The sequence below is a fragment of the Typopeltis vanoorti genome, chromosome 17 (genome assembly GCF_054136105.1).
Source record: "Typopeltis vanoorti isolate ZY-2024b chromosome 17, IOZ_Tvanoo_1.0, whole genome shotgun sequence".
Classification (NCBI taxonomy): domain Eukaryota; kingdom Metazoa; phylum Arthropoda; class Arachnida; order Uropygi; family Thelyphonidae; genus Typopeltis; species Typopeltis vanoorti.
The window spans coordinates 78,889,295-78,914,988 of record NC_143565.1 but is presented as its reverse complement, the minus strand read 5'-3'; the positions used below and the strand labels follow the sequence as shown (position 1 = coordinate 78,914,988).

Sequence of the window (25,694 nt, the reverse complement as noted above, 5' to 3'; positions counted from 1 at the left end):
CCTTAATACATAACATTATACATATCCGGAAGGAGATGTGTTTTGCATTATGGGAGATACTGGGATAGGAGTGTTGATAGCTTGCTCCACATTTGCTACGAGTTGCCTGGTGTTGTACTACCTACCCCAGTAAGGTAGTACAACACCATATTCAGTCCTGAAGATATTTTCAGGTGCAAACTTTGTTTGCTCACATTTGGATAAAGGATTAAACTAAATTTATTATACGTTAAAGATACCAAGCTATTTTATATGTATATAAATATAAACTTGGTTTTAATCCATTTCCCAAGTAAGCAAACAGACAAGTAAGTCAAGTTTGCACCTGCAAGTAATGCAAGTATGGGCGACTCCGTACGTAGTGCAAGTCTTAGGCAACTCGTGGTAAAGGTGAAATAAGCTCTGATCACCATTCTTAGTATTTACCCTTAATGTAAAGCACATCTCCTTGAGGAGATGTATGATGCTGTGCATTAAAGGCAAGGGGCCACTATCCAGACCGGTTTCGACCTTTATTGAGGTCTCATCAGTGGGAGCCAGGCTTAGAAATGTATGAAGCATAGCATCATACATCTCCTCAAGGAGATGTGCTTTGCGTTAAGGGTAAATACTACGAATAGTGATCAGATCTTATTCCACCTTTACCACGAGTTGCCTAAGATTTGGACTACGTACGGAGTCGCCTAGACTTGCACTACTTGAAAGTGCAAACTTGACTTACTTGTCTGTTTGCTTACTTGGAAAATGGATTAAAACCAAGTTTATATTTTTATACATATAAAATAGCTTGGTATCTTTAACGTATATTATACCCAAGGTAAAAAAACTTTCTACACGAAATAAAGGATGTCCAAAGTGGATTTATTAAAACCAATGTAACAGGAGAGAGCATATCTTCAATCCACATCAGAGTGATACTAAAAAGCAACTTGGAAATGCAGAAATATTTATCTTTGTTTTATAGATTAGAATAAAGAATTTGATAGTGTTTGTTCACCATAAAAAAATTAACAGAAATATTAATAAATAAAAGATTAGATACTGGAAGTTTTATTTTTGTTTTTTTGTTATTTTATTTTTATTTATTTAAGTTTTATTTTTTATTGCTTCTGCCTTAGTATCACCACTCTGGGTCTGCCTCCCACTGACAAAACCTCAATAAAGGTCGAAACTGGTCTGGGTAGCGGCCCTTCCCTTAATGCATAGTAGTATACATGTCTGCAAGGAAATGTGCTTTGCATTATGGGAGATACTGAGACAAGGAGTGATGAGATCTTGGTCCACCTTTGCTACGAGTTGCACCACCTTACCCCAGTCCTTTTTTCAGGCGCAAACTTTGTTTGCTTACACTTGGATAAAGCATTAAACTAAATTTATTAAAAGATTAGATAGGAATAACATAAGACCGACATCCTATATACACAGGAACCATACCAAAATTGGCATTGTTGTGTGCTTTCTACTCTACTCTACAATCTCTACAGTGGAGAAATTAAATTTTCAAAAGAGTGGAAGAAATGGGAGAAGTAAAAATAAGATAAAGACAATTGTGTTATGCAAATACTGAAAGAATAAGAAAATAAGATTAGATAGGAATAACATAAGACCGACATCCTATATACACAGGAACCATACCAAAATTGGCATTGTTGTGTGCTTTCTACTCTACTCTACAATCTCTACAGTGGAGAAATTAAATTTTCAAAAGAGTGGAAGAAATGGGAGAAGTAAAAATAAGATAAAGACAATTGTGTTATGCAAATACTGAAAGAATAAGAAAATATGACTTGTAAAGATTTTAAGCAAATAAATACAGAGCAAAAAAAAAATTATGGCCTTACATTAAATTCCAAAATAACTCAAGTTATAATAGTAAGTAAGAAAAACATATACCCAAAGTTAAAAATCAAAGTATAAAACCAAATTATTCCAGAACAAGTCTAATGTTACTCTTATTTAGTGTATTTAATTACAAAGGATGGAAATGCAAAAGCAAGATCAGGAGAAGAATAGAAATTACAAAATCAACCTTTTAATTGAATGAAAAATATACTAACGGCAAGAGAAATAAGCAAAACAGATTAAAAATGATTAAAGGCTTTAATTCATCTATTTTTCCTCTATGGAGCAGAAAGATGAACAATAAACAAGGAAGTGTATTCTTCTGTATGTTCCTATCTTAAAGTGTCAAGATAGGAACATACAGAAGAATACATAAATAACAATGAATCAGATGGTGGTCCTCCAGTACTCCGAACCCCAAATCAAGGAAATGTTATTCGTATTTATTCAGAGTATTGATTCAAAAAATGTTACCATTAATTCAGTTACTTTTAATGAATCAACATGCAGTCCAAGAATTAAAACATTTTCATTTTTAGTTAATTATTTATTTTTATAAACATATATGAAATCATCAGAACATGTGAGAAGAAAACACATGTGATGTGGTTGAGATGACTCATGAGCCTTTTCTTTCCACAAAATTATTCCAGCACTAACAGAAAGACAACAACTAAAGGATTATCAATCAACTAGCTCAATGTGGGATGAATTAAATTAGGAAGGTCAAAACCATAAATTATACTTTAACAAGTTGAGCATCAATTTTGAAAAACAGAGACCAGCCTTTTTTTTATAGATCTATCTTTCAGTGGATCTCTAACAAAAGAAAAAATGTGATGAAAATACATTCCTCCCATTAAACATGACTAATACAAAACTTTAGAGACAAAAAAAACTGAGATGATGATGCACTGGATGCATCTAACACTGAAGACATTAATGCTATTTATAATAATAATAAAACAGTTCCTATACTGATTTTCTGTTGAAAGTTACTTGATAATATTATTATAGGGGTGCTTTAGGGTCAAAGCTGTATAACTGAGAGGAGACCTCCACATAGCCTTTAAAGGAATGCGGAGAACCGACCAGGGCTTCTGACCTAATGTCCAATCCTCACCTTCTCGTGGTGCACCCTGTTGGGTATCTACTTTGATACTGAACGAACGAGGATGGGCTGGCAATTTGGGATTTAGCCGACCAAATTGTATTCTTATTGGTTAAACCAAAATAAAAAATGATGGTACAACATGACAAAATTTCATGCCGGCTGGGGCGTCGCCCGGTTAAACAAGGCCTCCGTTGTTTTCGCCAGGGAACCAGGGTGAACAGCGAAAAGTCAGCTACTGGAACAAATCTGAAAACAAACCCCAACTCAACATCACCAGAGTTAAAGATCGGTACTATCAACGTAAGAAGCCTGAATGGCAAAGAAATGGAGCTAGCTGAGGAATTAGATAAGTACCAGATCGACATAATAGGGGTGACTGAAACAAAAAAGACAAAAACTGGTGAGATCTTTCTGAGCAATAAATACAAAATGTTATATTCAGGCAATGACAATCAAGGAAAAGAAGGAGTAGCCATAGTATTCAACACAAAATATGAGGCAGTCAGTCTCAAGTAGAGTAATGTGGGCAAATATGAGAATGGGGAACTGGACAATGAGACTTATTTGTGCCTATGGTCCCACAGAAGGTTCTACTAAGGTAGAAGTGGAGGAATTTTTTGAGGCTTTAGAAAAAGCAACTGATACAATGAAAAAGGAAAAGTTGGTCCTTGTTGGGGATCTAAACAGTAGAGTAGGAAATGATTGTGAGACATACAAAAATATTTTGGGAAAATTTGGAGAAAAGAGCAAAGCTAATAATAATGGCAAATATCTGTTGGATTTCTGCTCAGGACATGGACTGGTTATTACTAACACCATGTTCCAACATAAAAATGTGCACAAATTCACATGGAGAGAAGAGGCTAGGAATAAGAAAAGTCTCATTGACTATGTTATTGTTGATAGTGATGTTTTCTCCCTGCTGCAGGACACCAGAGTGTACAGAGGATTTGAAATTGGAAGTGATCACTATTTAGTCTTGAGCAGGATAAAATTGAATTTCATATTGAAAAGAATAACATGTAAGAAAGTTTTAAAGCGAATAAAAGTTGAGCAGCTCTCAGATGTGAACTGTAGACTAAAATACAGAAATATTATTGAAAAGAAAATGAAAGAGTTTGAGAACAGGAATCAAATCTTGGAGATTCAGTGGCAAACTCTGAAGGAAACATTGATTGATTCTGCCAGAGAGGCATGTGGTGAGGTTGTGTGCAAGGATAAAAAAATCAGAACTCCCTGGTGGACACAGGAAGTTAAAGAGGCAGTGAAGGAAAAGAAGAAAGCATATCAAAAGTTCCTGGCAAATAAGTCAGCTTTTACTCTTACAGAATACAGAGACAAATGTAAGAAAGCTAAACAGTGTGTAAAACTAGCTAAACAAAAGTCATGGGAGGACTTTGGCAAGAATATAGAAAATAAATATCAAGAAGGCAGCAAAATATTCTGGAGGTTGTTGAAGAAGCTTAGGAATGGAGGAAAGAGTGCTGTAAAAGGAATTAGAGATGATAAAGGTGACATGAAAACAGGAGAAAAAGATATCCTTGAAGTATGGAGTAATTACTTTGAAAAACTGCTAAATGAAACAAGCAGTGATGACAGCACAGTGATAAAAAACACTGACCAGGCATGCAGTCAGGAATACATATCCATACTTGAAGTAGAAAAAGCCATCAAAGGCTTGAAATGTGGAAAGGCAGCAGGAGTAGATGATATTCGACCAGAAATGCTGAAGTATGGTGGTATAAGAGTCTTACAGTGGCTGCACTACATAGTTCAGAAAGCCTGGACAGAGGGACGAATTCCCGATGATTGGAGTAGAGCTCTCATAGTACCCATATATAAAAAGGGAAATAAAACTGAATGTGAGAATTACAGAGGTATATCCCTACTGAGTGTTCCTGGCAAGATCTATGCAAGTATACTTGAGAAACGGTTGAGAAGAATTGTGGAAGAAAAGCTTGGTGAAGAACAAGCTGGATTCAGGCCAAATAGAGGCTGTCAGGATCAGATCTTCACTTTACGACAAATAGTCGAGAAAGCATGGGAATATAACAAAGATCTGTATTTAAGTTTTGTCGATTTCGAAAAGGCATATGACAAGGTGCCAAGAGAGAAGCTATTCAATACGCTGCAGTTATATGGTGTCAATGGGGCATTATATCAAGCAATACTTAGTCTTTATTTGAGTTGTGAGTCAGCAGTTAGAATTGAAGTACAGGAAGATGGTTTAATGTTAAATCTGGTGTGAGACAAGGATGTACATTATCCCCTCTGTTATTCATTATCTATATGGATCACATTATGAAGGAATGTGGTATTAAACCTGATATCAAAATTGGAGATGTTAATGTCAGCTCTTTGCTTTATGCGGATGATGTTATACTTCTAAATAAATCCGCTACAAGTCTGCAAGATTCTCTGACTAAATTGAATAGCTGTTGTAATAGATATGGTATGAAGGTCAGCAATAAAAAGACAAAGACAATGAAAATAGGCAGAATCATTGAAAATGTCAACTGTGTTGTGAATGGAGAACCTGTGGAACAAGTAAAACATTTCAGCTACTTAGGCACAATTTTTACTGAAGATGGTAAACTAAATATAGAAATAGACAACAGAATCAGCAAAGCTGGTATCGTTTGAAGTCAATTGAATAAATTCATATGGAATAAGAAAGAAATTAGTCGGAACACTAAATTAGCTGAATACAAGACTGTGTTCAAACCAATTTTAACTTATGGATCTGAGAGCTGGGTCAGAAGTAAAACACTTGACCAAAGACTAGAGACCGCAGATATGAGAGTCCTGAGAAAGATTAGAGGCGTGAACAGATGGCATCAATGGCAATATCATATTAAAAATGAGGATATTAGGAAAGAACTTGACATTGTCAGCATCCAGGAATGCGTTAGCAGAGCTAATCTCAGATGGTATGGTCAATTAAATAGAATGGGAGAGGAAAGATTAGCAAAACAAGTGTTCTCTGCCAGGTTGGCAGGAAAACGACCCAGAGGAAGACCAAGATATAGGTGGATTGATACGGTACAAAGTGCCTTAGACGATAGAAATATAAGATCTGATAATGTTGGAGTCTTGACAAGTAACAGACTGATTTGGAGGAAAATTGTAGATAGGAAGTTAGTAATGATGTAATTTTTTCATGTAGTACTGTCATATCCTGTACACCCCTTGGCAGGAATTTGATGATGATGACACACTATTTTTTTTTATTTCATTTCTGAAACTATCTGTTTCAAAAAAAAAAAAAAAAAAATGTGTGTGTGTGTGTATACATACATATATATATATAATATTATTATAATGCTTTTTTAATATTTATTTTTTCTGCAATTTCCATATTTTCAGGTGCCAAATTGATTAACTCCATAGTTTATAGAAAGTTTGTAGAAACAAGAACATGTTTTTACAAACTTTGTACTTGATTTCATTCATGCACACACAACATCCAATCATGCACCACCCATGAGAGAAAAATCCAGTTCTCACCTCCTTCTTGATGGCATTCATTCTCAACTTCCAAGGATGGTCTCGTCTTTTTCCGACCCTTCATAAAATAAAAAATTTCATCTACTGAAATCCTGTATGACCCTTTCAGAAGTTTGTAAGTCTCAATCATATCACTCCTCTTTCTCCTGTTTGCTAGTGTCTGCTGTCTATAAATTCTCAATGTGTCTTCATAATCAGTATTCTATAATCCTGATATCATTTTTACTACTTCCCTTTGTACTCTATCCACTGTATCAGAATCACAATGGAAACCTGGAGACCAGACCTGCAAATAATATTCCAAGTGAATATAATAAATTTAGTTGAATCCTTTATCCAAGTGTGTGCAAACAAATTTTTCGCCTGAAAGTATCTTCAGGACTGGGGTAAAGTAGTACAACACCGGGCGACTCCTTGCAAAGGTGGAGCAAGCTACGAACACTCCTATCTCAGTATCTCCCATAATGCAAAACACATTTCCTTGCGGATATGTATAATGTTATGCATTAAGGGAAGGGCCACTACCCAGACTAGTTTCGACCTTTATTGAGGTCTCTTCAGTGGCAGCCAGGCCCAAGTGGAGATACCAATGCAGAAGCATTAGCAAGGTCATCTCCTCCTATAGGAGCTGCCAAACGGTGTGCCACCTTTTTATTAAATTACTCTGGATTTAGAGAAAGATGTTGAAAGTTTATTTTTCACTTGGTCAGACTATATCCAAGTGAAGTCTTATGTAAAGAGGCAAAATTACTTCCTTATCTTTACATGTCAAAGCTTGTTTCAGCAGTGTAATTATCCTCTAGTTGTATTTGCAACTGGAAGATAATTACAATTATCTTTGTTATTTATTACAAAGCAATCTTTGTTATATGGAACATATAACAAAGATTGCTTAGTTATAAACTCTGAATTTCAACTTCCTATCTACTAAAAGTCCAAGATCCCTTGTCTGATCAGTTTGTTCTAGCATAATCCCACCAATATAATATGACACTGGATATCTAATCACACTGAAGTGCATGAGTTTACATTTACTAACATTGAACTGACAGCTAATTTCACATGCCCACAATTCCAGTCTATTCAAATCATTCTGCAAGTAGTGCATATCAGCCACATTCCTGATTACCTTGCCTATCTTAGTATCAACAAATAGCTGTATTCTCTCAAATCCTTCCCAATGTCATTAACATATAGATTAAATAACAATGGACCAATGACTGATCCTTGTGGAACACCACTGGTTACCTTAAATCATGCAGACTCACATCTCCAATATTCCACTTTCTGATATCTGTCAGTCAGCCATCCTCTTATCCATGAAATTATTTTAAAATTCAATCCCATATTTTTGAATTTATGCAACAGTCTTCCATACTGTATTCTGTCAAAAGCTTTAGCAAAATCCAAAAGAATCATGGTGTATCCATTCCTTTTGTCTAACTGAATGGTAACATCATTACAGAATGTGAGCAAGTTGCTAAAACATGACCTTCCCTTAGTAAACCCATGCTGTTCATTGCAAATTATAGATTCATTGTCAATCTATTTGTGAATGTGATCTCTGACTAACTTTTCCAAAATCATCATCACTCCTGAGATAGTGATTGGCTGATAGCTGGATACATCTGTCATTGCACCACCCTTATGCAATGAAATTACCATATGTTCTTTCCACTTTTGCAGAATATTCCTTGTTCTGAGGCTCAAATTATATAGCATGGTCAAAGGAATAGCTAGTTCAGCTGAACACCCTTTTAGTATCTGTGCTTATATCCCATTAGTCCCTACTGCTGTAATCCTATTCAGTTTGTGTGACAGCTTTAATACCTCCTCTTCATACACTTGAGTTTCTTCATGCAGTGAAGAGGTAGCAGCGAACTAAATGTTACATACACCACGTTGATAGCTTAGCAGAATGGGCACTCATTAGTTGAACAATCTCTTCTGCATTTTCTTGTGGGTTGTGTTTACCTTGCGAAGTCAGTTTCTTTCATACTCAGCCGTACACTAGTGGCCAAAATTGTGGAAACCTTTTGGAAAAAGTGTATTTCTGAGATTTGATGGCTCATAACACCATAAAATTATATATCAATGGAAGGATAATTTAATCAAGAATGTAATGCAATAACTTTTATGAAGGATTTTTTTTTTTTATTAGAACAGCAGTTATAAAGAAGAAAACTGAAACACATAGAAAAATGAGATATACAAAAATTCTCACAATGTGAGTTAATACTTAGTTGGGTAACCTTTAGCATTAATTATGGCCTTACAACGCCTTCCCATGAAGTGAACCAAGTTTTTTAGTTCTGCAGCTGTTATAATGTGAAACCAAGATTGAATTATTGCTTCTATTAATTGAGTTTTATTGCTGGGTTGCTTCTGACTAACAAGTTTCTTTAGTCGGCTCCATAGATTTTCAATTGGATTAAGGTCTGGGCTATTCCCAGGCCATTCCAGCAGCGGAATATGATTATCTTGAAACCACTTTTTGCACACAGCAGCAACATGACATGGAGCTGAATCCTGTTGAAATATAAATGCTTCATTATCTTGGAAAAGATCACGCGCAGAAGGCTTCAGTTTGGGCTCAAGTATTTCATGTATGTATTTTGGGCATTTATATTCCCATTAATCATGCAAATTCTGCCCACACCTTTTGATGTCATACAATCCCAGATCATAACACTAAGTGGGTGTTTCACAATAGGTGTAATGCAATCAGGATGCAAATCTTCTCAGATTCTTCTCCTTATGTATTTTATGCCATCCCTACCAAACAGGGAGATTTTGGTATCATCATTCCAAATAACACTGTCCCATTGTTCCGCTGTCCAGTTAGCATGGGTTTTAGCCCAGTTTAATCTTTTCAACTTTCATTTGAGAGATAAAAATGGCTTTTTTCATGGAATTCTAGCATTTAGACTAAATTCCTGCAATCTGTGCCAAAAACAGTCCTTGCACTCAACTTCACATTGTATTGCCATTTCATCTCAGTCTCTCAATTCTTCTACCATCATTTGCTGTTGTGCACCTTTTCCTGCCTTTACCAGTCTGGTTTTTAGAGACTGAGTCTCCTTATACCTCTTCAAAAATTTAGAAATGCCACCTTTGGTTAAGTTTCCACCAATTTTTCTTCTAATTTCTTCATAACTGTAGCTTGTTCACATAGTAGTACTATATTACATATCTTTCTGGGTGACCAGTCAACTCTTTGTGCCATTTCTTTAATTTTATTAAGTTTTACAGGCTTATTAAATGAAAGAACACCAACCAACAATGAAAAAAAAAAAAAAAACAACAACTTGATAGCAATCACATAACACACTGACAAATGTCCTCCTCTCAGCTCCAATACATGACATCAATAGCTGAATCCTACTGTGACCTTATTGGCTCACTGTCAAAACAAGATGACATCTGATTGGTTCTCTAAATACTCATGCTCATTGGCTACATTCAAATGAAGGAAAGCTACTTCATATCAACCCAAGCAAGTTGTGCTTCTTTTTTCTGGTTATTTGGCTATAACTTTTCACAGAATACAGATAATTGAATAAACTTTGTTGCATTACATTCTTGATTATATTATCTTTCCACTGATATATAATTTTATGATATTACACCAAAAAAAAGTGGTGTTATGAGCTATCAAACCTCAAAAATACACTTTTTCCAAAAGGTTTCCACAATTTTGGCCACTAGTGTACCTTTCCATACAAACGTTGTGACTATTCCAGACTGCTGCTTATAATTTTCATAATGGATATCATTCTTATGCACACAGTATTCCTTTCACATCATCTGTTTCTTACAAATCTCTTGCTTAATAAGACGACACATCCATTTAAGTGCCCTATTTATTCTTTGAACTCTCAGAATACATTGTAATATTGCATCATTTAAATATTTTTTAAATGCTTCCTATGCACTGTCGACATTCTTCCCATCCAGCAACCGGTACTATTCCTCTGAACTCTGTATACTGCTCAGTTGGTCATAATTTCCTGCTTTGTAGTTCAGCATGTAACATTTTCTGAAATGAACATTCATAAACTTATAATGAATTTAGTTTAATCCTTTATCCCAGTGAGAGCAAACAAAGTTTGAGCCTGAAAATATCTTCAGGACTGAATATAGTGTTGTACTAACTTACCTGGGTAAGTAGTGCAACACCAAGGCAACTCGTAGCAAAGGTGGAGCAAGCTACCAACACTCCTAATCCGGTATCTCCCATAATGCAAAACACATTTCCTTGTGGATATGTATACTGTTATGCATTAAGGGATTGGCCACTACCCAGACTAGTTTCGACCTTTATTGAGGTCTCTTCAGTGGGAGCCAGCCCAGAGATGGAGATACTAGGCAGAAGCATTAGCAAGTCATCTTTATCTATGGGAGTTGCCAAAAGGTTTATCACCTTTTTTTATTAGATTACTCTGGATTCAGAGAAACATTAAACTAAGATTAAACTCAATAAAGGTCGAAACTAGTCTGGGTAGTGGCCAATCCCTTAATGCATAACAGTATACATATCCGCAAGGAAATGTGTTTTGCATTATAGGAGATACTGGGTTAGGAGTGTTGGTAGCTTGCTCCACCTTTGCTACGAGCTGCCTTGGTGTTGCACTACTTACCCAGGTAAGTTAGTACAACACTATATTCAGTCCTGAAGATATTTTCAGGCGCAAACTTTGTTTGCTCTCACTGGGATAAAGGATTAAACTAAATTCATTATAGTCTAACCTAGTGATAAATAAACTTTCAACATTCATAAACTTAGTCACTTCCCAAGTGAGTACCTCATGATGATCAATGCACCTGCCCACAAAGGTGTTTTGGCAATGGGAAAATTAAGGGATCTGAACTATGAATTGTTGGAACATCCACCCTATTCCCCAGATTTGGCTCCCTCTGACTTCTATCTCTTCCCAAAACTAAAACTCTTCCTCGCTGGTCAGCGTTTTTTTTTTCGAATCTGATTGCAGTTGTAGAAGGGTATTTTGCACATCTTACTGAGAAACCACTACAGCAGTGTTTATCAACGTGGGCAATTTGAATATTGGGGGGTGGAGGCATTAGAAAATGATGTTGCATTCGTCACCTCATCAATAATATAGTCAAAAAATCACCACTGTCGCCAATAAATTGCCGATGTTGAAACCCTAACTTACTGAGAAAAAAAAGCTGACAAGACTAGTACAACAGTCAACATATATACAGAATCAAGAAGAACTCTCAGAAAAGCAAAATGATGAGTCTATTAGAACTTTATTCAAACATAAAATTAACAATGGCATGGCTTTCTGATGAGACAAATGAAATACTGAAATTCAACTAGTTTTGCAAAAATTTGCTGTTGCCCTTTCCATTGTCATATTCAGCTGAATGTGGCGTTAGTGCTTTAAATGACTTGTTACTGAAAAAAAAAAAAAAAAAAAAAAAAAAAAATCATCTGGATATCATATCACAAACCGTGGGGATTTGAGATTGAAACTGACTAAATTATTAGCTCAAATAAAAACTCTTTGCAGCAGATATCAAGCTCAAGGATCACATTAACTTGGATTTTATTTTCCAGAGTTTAGTTCGATTAATGTTTTATGATATACAAAGTGTAATATAAAATTTATATTCATTGAAAAAAGTCAAATTAAAAACAGTTTTACCTATGTTCCTTTTTTATTTAAAGTACCTATTTATATTATACTTTTTAGAACTTTGCTGACTATTATGCTGGGGGGGGGGGGCATCAAAATTTTTAAGGCGTTGAGATGGGGCATGATCCAAAAAACGTTGGGAAACGCTGCACTACAGGGACAGGATAATGGTGCTGCAGCATCGCTGGAATAAATGTATTAGTGTTAAGGATGATTATGTTGAAAAATAAAAATAATTTTGAAATTATTTTTATTTGTTTTTTTCATTGTTAGGCAGAGAACTTTTCAGACTTTACCCTCAGAAATTCAACAAATTCACTCTCATTCTCTCTCCAATCCATATTCCTATAATTAATTTCTCATGAACATCAACTTTTTAAATGCCAGGCCAATCTGCTAAACATTTGATAATCAGTATTCTTTACATTCCCTGGTCTATAATTACATCTTATTAGATATAGTAGTCTATTAATTTAACTCCACACCAAACAGATTCTGAATTTTCAAATGTATTTCATGGAAGTAATTGCTCTTAAAGTCTCCTTCCACTTTTCACCATCTTATCTTTCCAGAATATTCTATATCCTTCCATTTTCCAGAAAGTATATCATCCTCTGACAACCAAGGTTTACATATACCAGTTATCTCAGGGCATATTGATTCAATCAATTCAACAAACTCAGTTTATTTATTTCTGATACTTATATTAGCATAGTTTATCATCATCATCAGTTTCCTGATATGTACCCTCAAGAGGTGTTCAGGCTCCTATGACAGCACTACATGATTAAGCCTACATTATTAATAATCTCCTATCAACAATTTTCCTCCATATTAGTCTAGTACTTGTCACTACTTGAACATTGTCATATCGAACATTCCGTTCTTCTAAGGCACTAAGACCAAATCAATCCACCTAGATCCCGGATTAGCCCTGCTCACACATTCTTGAATGCAAACAATGTCAAGTTTCTTCCTAATGCTTTATTTTTAATATGATTCTGTCATTTATTAATGATGTCATCTGTTCATATTCAGGTCCTTAATTTTTTTAAGAACTCTCATATGGTCTCTAATCTTTGATCAAGTGCTCTATTTCTAGTCCAAATCTTAGATCCATAACTTAACAATGGTTTGTACACTGACTAGCATAATGCTAGTTTAGTGTTTGGTTAATTTCTCTCTTAATGCAATTAAATTTATTCAGCTGGCTACCCACCATACCAGCTTTACTTATTCTGTTGTCTATTTCAAAATTTAATTTGCCATCTTCACTAAAACTGTGCCTAAATAGCTGAAATATTTTACTTGTTCTATAGACTCTCTATTCAGAATACAGCTCAAGTTTTCTGTGTTCCAACCAATTTTCATAGTTTTGGTCTCTTTATTGCTGATTTTCATGCCAAATTTGTTACAGCTGTCATTCAGTTCAGTTAGAGAATTCTGGAGACTTGCAATAGATGTATTTAGGAGTATAACATCATCTGCATAAAGCAAAGAGCTAAGTTTGATATCTCCAATTCTAATATCAAGTTTAATGTCACTTTCTTTCATAATGTGATCCATATAGATAATTAAGAAGAATGGAGATAATGTGCACCCTTGTCTGATACTGTATGCCCACAGATGTGAGATCCATCAACACTTCTGCAAATGTCAGAAGGAGAATCCATTCCGATATTAGGGTAATCAATGCGTTTCATGGGATGAGTGTTTATTATTATATGTTGGAAAATTAGCTTTTCTTTTATAAAAATTCTAGTTCTTAAAGTGGTAACTAATTTGCTTGTACAACAGTTGGAAAATTTACATATAAAGCATGTGATATGCGTGTCGCTGACCAATTCGTACATCCTCTATTTCTTTCTCTCCTTCAACATGAACTGACTATTCTTGGTACTTCCAGTCCTGGTTCTATGAACTGTGGGCGTACGATACCTTTCACATCAAACCATTTTCCTGTGTTTCCTTTAATTCTAACTGCTGACTTACAATTTAAACGCAGACTATGTATTGGTCTGTTGTATGGGATAAATGGAACATTCATCTCATACAACCATAGAGTTTTGAAAAGCTTTACCCCTGGGCATCTTATTATCATATGCCTTTTCCAGCTCTACAAAACTTAAGTACATTAGTATATACACATAGCAATCCCACTCTTTGAGGCCATCATCAACACAATCACTCCCTACTCAGTGTTGTAGTGCTTCTCTCCTTGGCACTCCCATTTCCCTGATCCTGAGTCTGATTTCCATTCATATTCCTCTCATCCCCACCTTGATCCAATTCATCACTGTCCTGTATTAATTACATCTTCAAGCTTGTATCCATCTTCCTCCTATTCATCCAAAACCTGCTTCACAGTCACTTTCTGATCCTTAAATACACAACTTTATCTCAACTCTGTGCTCTCTCTCAGCAAATAACAGTTTCTCCAATGTCCGACCCCATTCAAATGTAATCCACTGACCTTACCATTCCAAGCTACACAAATGCAATCAATCAATCTTAGACCATCCCAACTTCCCATCAAATATTCACTTCATAGATTCCCAAACTGAATACTCTCTGCCTCACACAACTCAATCATCTTGCTATTCATTATCTCTGTTTTCCTTTTCACTTCACTATTATCATATTAGGGCTACCAATTAACGACTTTCCCAAGAACACTATTATCTATTACCTCCCAGGTGCCTAATTCACATGCCCTTTTTTCATCAAGTCATTAGTGCATATAACTATCACCAATACTGATGTCTGTTATTTATTCCTTCCATGAAAAGCATCAGTTATTTGTTTCAATGTTCCACCTGAAAAACATATGTACCTTATTATTCACTACACTTCAAGCAAATGAAATTCTCCATATAATGCTATATGATTAACTTTTGACACTTGCTTTGTACTACTAACTTATTCCTCATTCACATCAGCCAATCTTTTCTTTAGATGTTTAATCTCGCACTCCAGACACCCATTTCACTCTTCATTTTCATCAAATTTTGCCTATGCCCTTGCTCTCTCTTTTCCCTTTGCTATCATTAGTACTTTCATCTATCTTCTGGCTATTCTTAGTGACACTGGACTATCATCACACTTCTCACATGCACATTAATACTTTCCTTCTTTTTATTCACTTTAGCAGTCTATAAACCTTTTACATTTTTGATGCATACATATAATAATTTTCACAATGTGTCCACTCACTTTTCAAGAGGAAACATTCAGCACTGGTGAAGAGTGCTTCTTTAAAGACACCAATTTCAGAATGTCTGACACCAATGGGGAAAACAAGTGGCAACAACATACACCAACAACATTAAAATAACAAACACCACTGAGAAACACCTGTATCCGGCCTGAAAAAAAAAAAAAGAAAAAACACTGTTATAAGAAAAGAAGCCCATTAAACAATTTAAACCATTTTCTCAGCATTGCTCACAAATGTGCTATTCACTCACAACACTTAGTTCCTTTATCCAATTCAGCTGTCACTTTATTATAGAAAGTGAATAAATTACTAAGACCAGACATTCCCTCAAAACACATGATATATTTCTATCCACAGTCTTCTTGAATTCTGCCCTTAGCCTACTTATTCAATACTTCAATCCCCAATCCAGAAAGCAATTGATCTATAATTTGCTCCCTCACTCTTAGAGTGTTCTTTATGAAATGGAACTATTCTGCCATATTTTTAATAATTAGACTTTCCCAATGGTGTAACATCGATCATTCATTATTTGCAACTAGAACACACACACCGAAAGTGATCACTCAAATAATTTAACTACTTTATCTGCTGTTACCTCCCTACTACCAGTGTTTACTAATGCTATACTATACCTCCATAATCATTCTTCCTTTTGCTCACCACATAATGAAAGAACGCTTTGGAATTTCCTCTAGATTACTCAGCTAATTTTCTTTCATAACATGATTTTTCCCTCCTTGGCATTCTAGTCACCCTTCCTGCTTGTGCTTTTGCATTCCTGAGCCTGCTGATACCTTCCCTATCTTTTAAAAATATTCTTCCTATACCCTCCAGAACATTTTCTTCATTTTGCAACTCCTGCTTAATGATGCTACTCATTCATTTAACTCTCATCTTATTTATTCTCCTAATCTTAGATATGCAATCTGATACTGCCTTCTTCAAATATTCCTTGACCATTTCACTAGCCTTATAGTTTCACATGTACCTCTTCTTAATTTAAAACTGAACATACTTAGCCACTTCTCAGATCAAGACTGCATGATCACTCTCCCTAAATGGAAGCAAAGTGATTACTTTGACTATGGATAAATTCTTTAATGCAATCAATAGATCAAATACTCTTAATACTCCAAAGTGATTCTCTCTTTCAATAGTTACACAATTCCATTTCTTTCTCCCCATATGCTCTTCCTTCTAATCTATGTCCCCTATAATAATTATCTGATCTGTGCTCAAGCTAATTTGTCAATTCATGTCATCCACATCTTTTGCTCCCTATTTATTTGATCCTGTCCTAAAGCAACAATGCACATCTTGCACTCACATATGAGAGTAAGATACCACAACTAGTCTGAAATAAAAGACAAAGGAAAACAAGATGGGGATGCAGGGATGGTCAATGGGAGCAACAGAATTAAAGGACTTGAATGATGAAGTAAGGAATTATGGAGAAAAAATGGGAACCAGGGTGGGGGGGGGGATACTGTGCTTATATACCAATGCAAGAAGTATTAAGGAAACTGATGCTGAGTCTGTGGCCTTGATGCAGTTAATTAGCCCACAAATCACTGATGTCAGTAAGATGTGGTTAATGGAGAATGACACACTCACAGGAATAAAAAGTAATGGTTATAGCAATTTTTGAAAAGAAAGAAAGATGAAGAGGGGTTTTGCTGATTATTTCAGAAAAGTTGTGTCCTCTCAATGTAGAACTTGAAGGAAACAGTAATGATGTCTTTGAGGCCATTTGGTGTGGGACTGTGGTAAGCAAAATTTTTCGATATTTATTGGGATGTTGTGACAAGCTAGGGAATACAGAAGGAGATGATTCTGAAATGTTCAGACAGATGAAACTGGTTAGCAACAAGAGGATGATGATAATGGGTGACTTTAACTATAAAAACATTAACAGGAAACAGGAAATAACATGTAAGTTGACTGAATTCCTTGAACTACTTTACAACTATTGGTTATTAGATTTAACAATATCATCTCATACAGTGATAACAGAAGATGTCACCACAATGCCACCAATCAGGAAGAGAGAGAGAGAGTGATCATGTAGTTTGAATGTGGAAAGTAGCAAGGCAGATAAAAGCATGACGAAACAAGAGATATGTTGAATTACATAGCAGGGGACTATGATAAATTAAGGAAACAGATTGGTAATGTGCTGTGGCTCGATCAAGAAGAGAAATCATCAGTGCCTATGACTGCTCATGTGTGTTTACTCTCGACCTAATGGCTGGTGGGGCAGCAATGCTACTACTTTACTAGGAAATTATTATAGAACAAGGGGCTTCCCATTGCCTTCCTTGTTCAATAGTATTCTATGTCTATAGATATGCAGATTCATATTGTTGGTTTGCCTGTTCTGAAAGGATGAAAAACCCTCCATCTTCATATGAAACCAGCTTTATTTTATTCTATATATATATATATATATATATACACTGATCCCATAAACAAGATGTCGAACAACCTATAAGCACATCAGTGCCATGTCCATAGATGATCTTGATGCTTGGAATATTTGTGCAATGCACTGCATGGCTTGTCAAATGAGTACTAGTGTTTGCAAAGCTGTGGATAGCATTCATTGTGATTGAGAGTATGTCATTTATGTACACTAGAAAGAGTAGGTGTAGGACAGAGCCCTGTGGCACTCCTGCATTGGTGGTGAAGCTCAAAAAGAAAGTGCCATCAACAATGACATGCAGTGAACGACTAGAGAGGTAGCTAGCAATCCAATTAGAGGGTGGCCGTAGACCAAAGGATGGCATTTTGTTTAGTGGGCCTCAATGCCAGTCATGATCAAAAGCTCTGGAAATGCCAAGAGCAACAACACAAGTTTCACCAAACCTTTCCTCTGCATGTCTGGTGATGAGTGATGTAAGCTAAGAGAACAGCTGTGGATGTTGAACAGTGGAATCTATACTGGTGGTCACTGATTAACTCATAGGCCTCTAGGTGGAGAAGTTGGCTATTGATGACTTTCTCCATTTTGGAGAGGACCACCCTGAGGATGATGGAGAGTTGCCATCACCCTCAGGATAGTCCTCATGAAAGCTATGGAGGCTCTCGGTTCCACTAGTTTGATGGCAGACTTCTACTCCCTTTTTTAGAATAGGTCAGATATGTGATTGCTTCCACACATTAGGATAAGTACCAGCTTTGTATAATAGATTGTAGAGACGATACAGGACAAGTGTTAGCTCTGGAGCACAATGTTCAAAAATAAACAGAGAGAGATGCATTAAGACCAGGAGACTTTTTAGCATCCAAGTTAATTAGTACTTTTCTGATGTCTTTATGTCACAAAACTACAAGAGGCATATGGTGCTCAGATTCAAGTATGATAGGAGATGATTTCCCTAACAAAAGTTTGAAGAAGAATGATGCTAGGAATCCAGCTTTATCACTGGATGAAGTAACAGTGGTGCAATCAGGATGAGAGAGAGGAGAAAGTGCAGGTGGGCAAAAGTTGTGTCCAATGGCCTCAGGAAGGGACAAGAAGGCACAGCTTCTATTTGGACAAGAGGCAATTTTTATGCAGTGGGCCATTATAAAATTGGATTTGGATCTGCTGGTGAATGTTTTGCATTTGTCACATGTTTTGGTATAGCAAATCAGCTAACTCATCTATGACTGAAAAGCCTTGATGAAGTTTCTTTGCCTCATAGATGGGATTTGAACTCAGTTCTTTCCAACCAAATGGCTGCATCAAAATGAACTGAGCTACAGAGGTTCTCAGTTCCACTATATAAGGCACTAATTTCTGGGCACAGATCTGGTCACTGGTTACCGGGGGGGGGGTTACTGTGGATGTTTAAGACTAGGAAACTTTTTAGCATCCAAGTTAATTAGTACTTTTCTGATGTCTTTAAGTCACAAAACTACAAATTGGTAATAGAGAAACACACTGAAGAGAATGGAGAGATAAATAATTAAGACTGTTTCAAAACTCTGGAATATCAAGTATGAGAACAGAATGAGGTCTTGAGAGCTAGCAGATAGCAGAAGGATAATATGACTGAAAGCTATAAGTTGTGAGACAAACCTATCAGTTAGACAGAGAAGAATTATTGCATAGGATAATTGGTGATGTGAGAACAAGAGGTCATTTGAGTCAAAAAGTAAAAATAATATATATGTATATATATATTTTTTTTTTTTTTTTTTGCTTGGCAGGTGGTGAATGAGTGGAATGTATTTGCTGGAACAGGTGGCAAGTGTTCTCAAACTCAATGTATTCAAGGCAAGGTATGATAGTTATTGTGGTCTGTGAGTGTTCAACCTCCTGTGATGAATTTTTGTACTCCATGGAGGAGCCTGGAAGCAATACTAATATGCCTTTCCCTCATCAACTGCTCATTACTTTATCATAAAAGGCAATCACATTACTGAAACAAGAGTGCCTCGTAACAAATGCTGACCCTCACAGATAACAGCACATTAGTCTGTCCAATTTTGTACATGATCTCACACTAATTTCTGCAAAATCTTAACAGCCACAGAAAAAAAATACAAACTGGTCATAGTTTGACACCTTCATTCTACTATCACCCTTATGCAATGACATCATCTTATCCTCCTCCAACTCTTTTGAGCACTTTTTCCACAGTCACACTTTCACTAAAAAGCAAAGTAACTAGAGGTATTAGGTCCTTAGCACATTCTCTGAAAAATACATGGGGAAATCCTATCTAGTCCCGTCACCTTATTGACTTCTGGAGTTCTTAGCATTCAAAATACATTCTCCTCATGCACTTCTAAACTTTCAACCCTCCTCACAGGAATATCAAATTACTTTACTGAGATGAAATGCCACCAATCAAGTGACCATTAAACAGTTCTGCTTCATCATTTGCATCAGTCACTTGATCCCCATTTCTATCTAACAGGGTCATTCATCCACAATCATTTCTCCTCCTATTGGCCCCATAATGAAAGAATTCCTTAGAATTTTCATTGGATTCCAGTATACTAGTCACTAGTCTCTTCTCATATTCCATTTTTGTTTTTCTTACCATACTAGTTACTTTCCTGGCTTGAGTTTTATATTCCTTATGCAACTCTCTTTATACTTTTTCCATAACCTGTTTTTCATCAGCATTTCCTGTCCAATTCCATTAGTCATCGAATTACCCAAATCATGTTATCTTTTTTTGACTTAAGGTATGCAATTTGCCCTTGCCAGTGATAAATTCTTCTCAACTAGCTCCCGTGCACTACTGATATCACTTTTTTTCAGTTCATCCATCCATGTATATAGAAAGGTTTTTTTTTTCTTTTTTTTTTTTTCACATGGCTGTACACTGGCTTGTACATGCATATACATCCACAACATGGATGTGAAGTATCCATCAAAGTCAATATAAGAATTGGATATTATAGAAAAATTATATGGATACGAAGTGTATATTTTTGATATATTGGATCTGTATGGCCAGTTAGGTGGTTAATCCTTTATCCAAGTGTAAACAAACAAAGTTTGCATGTGAAGTATTTTCACAACTAGACTATTTTTATATAAAGGCTAATGACTTCACATTAATTGCCGTCCATCCATGGAACTGACCCTAGCTGATTTCTGAAATTATTATAGTCACCTGCCTTATATTCACATCAACTCTTGATGCTTCTGCATACCTACTCAGACTTAACAGACTACCTGGTCAATCTTACCAACTGGGGGAAAGAAAGATATCTGTACCAATCCAATCCAATCAGATCCTCTAAATCTGTTAAGATCAAATCTAAAACTCTTGATCCTCATGTTCCCTCTAATACATGTTGCCTGAGACATTTATTCCTAGAGAAATCCACAAATTCTCTTACCTTAGTAGTGTATATTTATCAAATAAATAAATAATTAAATAAAATAATATATATAATAAAAATGGGAACACTTTGGCCAGCCAGGTGGTTAGCATATCCGCTGCAAGTTGCAATGTCACTATGGGCATGGATGTTTTATGAATGTCTTTAAGTGGCAGGTAAATTTCATTTTAATGCGAAACTGTCACCTTACTCATTGGAAGCCTCAAGTGGTTTGGAAAGCTTCTTGTTTGAACTCTAGAGAAGGTATTTTTGGATTATCTCACTCTTAGCCCACCTCAGTACTAATATACTATGGGTGGAATTCACATAAATACACTTATGATTTAGAAATGGGAATAAAAGTGTTATCTGGAAAGAACTTTCAAACACTGCTCATAAGCATATATAAGACATGATACGGAAAATACATCATGCATCAATAATGAAAAGAAAATAACAAAGAAAGCTGCAATAAGTCAAAAGATTAAATTCTCAGGAATAGACAAACTGACTACTGAACTTTGGAAGCATGAAAGAAACTCAGCCTGCCAGTTACCTAATAAAAATGCTAATTAAATTCTATATCATCATATGTTATGCTTTGGCACAGGCCTACACATTTTACCACCTAAGCTTCTGTAACCGATAATCCTGCGGAATAGGTTGGTTGCTCCTTAGTCCCGGTAGTATCCCATGCCTGTCAAAGCATGTGTTCATGGGGCCAGTTTGCCTGCTTTGTGGGAGGAAAAATCCCAGGATAAACTGGGGGAAAAAAACCTGCTGTCCATGCCCAAGACCGGCTAACTTGGCTATGGCTGAGGAAGATCCTATATACTGGAATAATATCCAGTAACTGGAAAAAACAGGATCACACCAATTTATTAAAAAGGAAACAGACAAAAATGTGAAACTCCAAACTTAAATTTCACTATTAAGTCCGAGTTACTAAAGTTTTTACTTGAAAATTAAAATACGTCAGAAAATATGATTAAAGAAACTGTGAATGTGCAAATTTTAGGATTTTAATATTAAATGCATTAGCCTGGGGAAAACATAGTATTATTAGTATTATTATCATTATCATTCAGGCCTCCATGGAGTCAAAAGATCATTGTGGGAGGTCCTTCCTAGGAAACAAAGTCTATCAAGACTCATCGCGGGAGGTTCTTCCTAGGAAACTCAAAGTCTATCATACCACTCCTTGAACTCATTGACCATTTGCGCTTACCACTCTATCAGGCAATATTTATATTTACTTATTAGAAGTAATCTAACAGAAAAATCAAGGATAACAATAATTGGCAGAAACATCGACCATATTAAACATGCAAATGATTATTACATTTCCTGAAATACAATAAAAATGGAAAAATATAATAACCAAACTGAATGACATGTAAAAATTTAGGAATTAAAATGAATAGTAATGAGACTAAATTAGTGAAAATAAGTTAAGAAAAAAAAGTATAAGATCTGAACAATCAACTCCAAAGTAGGGACACCATCAAGCACTGCTTAATATAATTTGAATGATGGTGAGTTAGCTACAAAGAAAACAATGATATCACCATCATATGCATATCTTAAAATAAAACTGAAAGAAACAATCATTACTCCAAGACATTACAGTGCTAAAATACAGAAACTTAAGTAAAATAAGATAATCCCGAAAGGAGGAAAAAAAGAAAGAAAAAGAATAGTTTTAATGGAACATGTACACTAGAGACATATTTAACTTGTGAGGCTTACAGATGTAACAAAAAATATAGAGAATTTTATTGAAAAACTAAAATATATTTCAAACGTTATGTGGGCATCTGATGATATTCACATAACGTTAGATGAAATATATTGGAGTTTTTCAATAAAATTCTCTATTTTTTGTTACATGTGTGAAAATTATTTAAATAATTAAAAAAAAAAAAAATGCACTGCACCAAACACAAAACAAGTTCAAAATTACTAGCATAGCTAGCCAAGAAATTAAAGGAATGAACTTTCAATTTATAGATAGACAAATAACTGATTGTGTAAGACGGAAGGAACAGTAAAGTATCTGTTCAAAAGAGCCTCACCCTGTCAGTAGTCAAGAGAGAGGAAAAAATTAAATCCAAGATTTAAGAAATGTTTCTTGGAGAAGTGCATGAAGAGGTTAAACAACCTGATAGATGTTGGTGAAATCTGATAGTGATTCTAAATTGTTTTAAACATCATTAATTAAGTACTCTAAATTAATATCTAAAATATAATCACATATATCTTAAACCAGCAAACGGGCTGTTTTGGATTTCACTACATGCAAACAGCAAAACGTTTGGTATCCCAGCAAAATTTAAGTATTCAGCTTCAGAAATGAACAGTAAGTGACTTTTAATGAGCCTGTTATGAAATATATTTCAACATTTTAATTAAATAAAGTTCATTAAAGCTTAGCAGAAAAATGAAGTGTAACATTCCACTAATGGAGAATCTATCTTAATGTTGGGATTATCAGCACATGGAATTTTCTTTTCATATACTTATGACAAGTTGAATGAATATTTCTCCAGTTCTAAGTTCAAACGTTTATCAAAAAGCCGTGGTTCATTCCCTAGTACTTTTATCTCAAACTTTCGAATTACATTAAGAAAACGATGCATAATGCCACATAATGCTGAAGATAAATAAATTAAAAATAGGCTTAATTATTTGTTCGAAAGTATTAGCATAAAATTTATTACAAGGCATAATCCCACAAATTATGGATATTATTTCTGGGAAAAATCCCATGTTACTCCCCACAAATTAAATCACTGCTCAAAAATTCCAATCCAATGCTCTCACAGTGCCATATAATAACAAATCCTTTTTTACTGTATTTCTCACAATATAATCTTTATTGGAAACAATGAACGTTTATTTGCTTTCTTTTTCATGTTAAATAAAACCTGCAACCGTTTCATTCTAGGAATAATTCTAATATGTTTAAGTTGGAATCTCTAATCCTCCACGTCCAATATCATCATCTAAGGAGAAAGATAGTTTTGTGGATTCACAAAAATGACCTCTCCAAAAGCAATCTTTCTCAAAGTGCTATTTTTTTAAATAACATAGTAAAAAAAAAAAAAAAAAATGCCTTTATCTTGCCACATGAGAAATGAAATATTCATATCATATACAACCAGTTTATTTGCAATCCTAACATTAAGTCAGGTTTCTAAACATGTATCATGTACGACAACATACTATACAATTTTCTACTTACCTATAAATCGACTATTGCCCGCTCGGAACTAATAAATTAGTTATAACCAAATACTTTTCTTATTTAAAACGTTCATTGTTTATTCTGTGGCTGATCAAATTATTTTGGTTATGTGCAGTACAAATAATCATTAATTCCCATAAATTAAGGCGCAAGCAAATATGGACAAACGTATGCATTACGAACTACTGAGGTAAACAAGTTTATGACTTTAACTGAATTAAAAGGAATTATATTTAAATGAATAAACTGTTACACGAGGCTGTATAAAACCTAAACAACAAAATTAACCAATGAAAGTGCAGCACAATTTCAATTCGCTTTTCTTCATAATTAGGCTTAAAAACATCAGCTTCTACTTACCTAGTTACGAATGTGCATTGATCCTTGTAAATTCTTTCATGGCTATTTAATCATTTGCCTAAGCCATCAGTGCTATGAGGTAAAAGATCGCTTAGAGAAATGACACTGTTTATCTCGAAAATTAACAATGATCATAGAGCTTCTAGTAGCAGTTCATAAGGGTATTACATCTAAACATTTTAGTTTCACGCCCAGCGAACTGAACTTCTTTCGGAAGGCACGTGACTGCATAATAACAATTTCTACAGCCAAAATGAAATTGTCCTTTTGTTAACATCAATCACTTTCCAATAAATGGTTTATATCTCGTTTGATAAATTATATGAAATGCAGCTTAATGAATGACCTCTGCCTAGCACCCAAATAAAGCACTGAATCAAAGCAAGGCCCTTTTGTCCATACACTTAACACTAACGGCTGTACGTATGAAACGCGGTGTTGCTTCTCAAAACCAATAGGCTTAATGAAAACCATCACTTGTTATTAATTGGAAATTTCCTAATCCTGATTTCTGATTCCATATTTATATTTAATCTCAAGTGCTCAAAAAGTATCTCTTTTTTTCGTTAATGTATGTACAGTACAGTACAGTACACGAGAGTAGGATGCAAAGAATCATATATAATAATTACTATCTACAGCTTTTAATCTTTGCAGTTAATAATAATAATAATTACTATTATTATTACAGTATCGTTTAAGATACTGCATAAATGGAATACAATTAACTTTACTATGATTTAAGTGCAGAATATGTTTTTAACAAGACTGTTCGGATACTGGTCATAATTCTTAGCATACGCAGAATTTATCATAAAATATGAAGTCTCATGTAATCAGAAGCATAAATAAATCACGCGAAATAATTAAAAAAATTATCAATATACAGTATATCGTGAATTTCGAAGAAATCAA

At 35.0% G+C, this 25,694-nt stretch overlaps 1 protein-coding gene across 8 annotated transcripts in view; it reads right to left on the bottom strand.

Annotated features, from left to right (window-relative positions):
• pps (protein partner of snf) overlaps positions 1-25,400 on the bottom strand; it is a 553,267-nt gene extending 527,867 nt beyond the window's left edge. For 5 of the 8 annotated variants that reach the window (XM_090406767.1, XM_090406772.1, XM_090406773.1 and 2 more), the window contains exon 1: positions 24,780-25,400. The gene's annotated coding sequence lies outside the window, so the exon portion shown is untranslated. Of the gene's footprint in view, positions 1-24,416; positions 24,572-24,779 lie in introns of those variants that run through there. The other 3 variants (XM_090406768.1, XM_090406770.1, XM_090406774.1) reach the window with 2 other exon arrangements.
• Between the last annotated feature and the right edge of the window lie 294 nt (positions 25,401-25,694).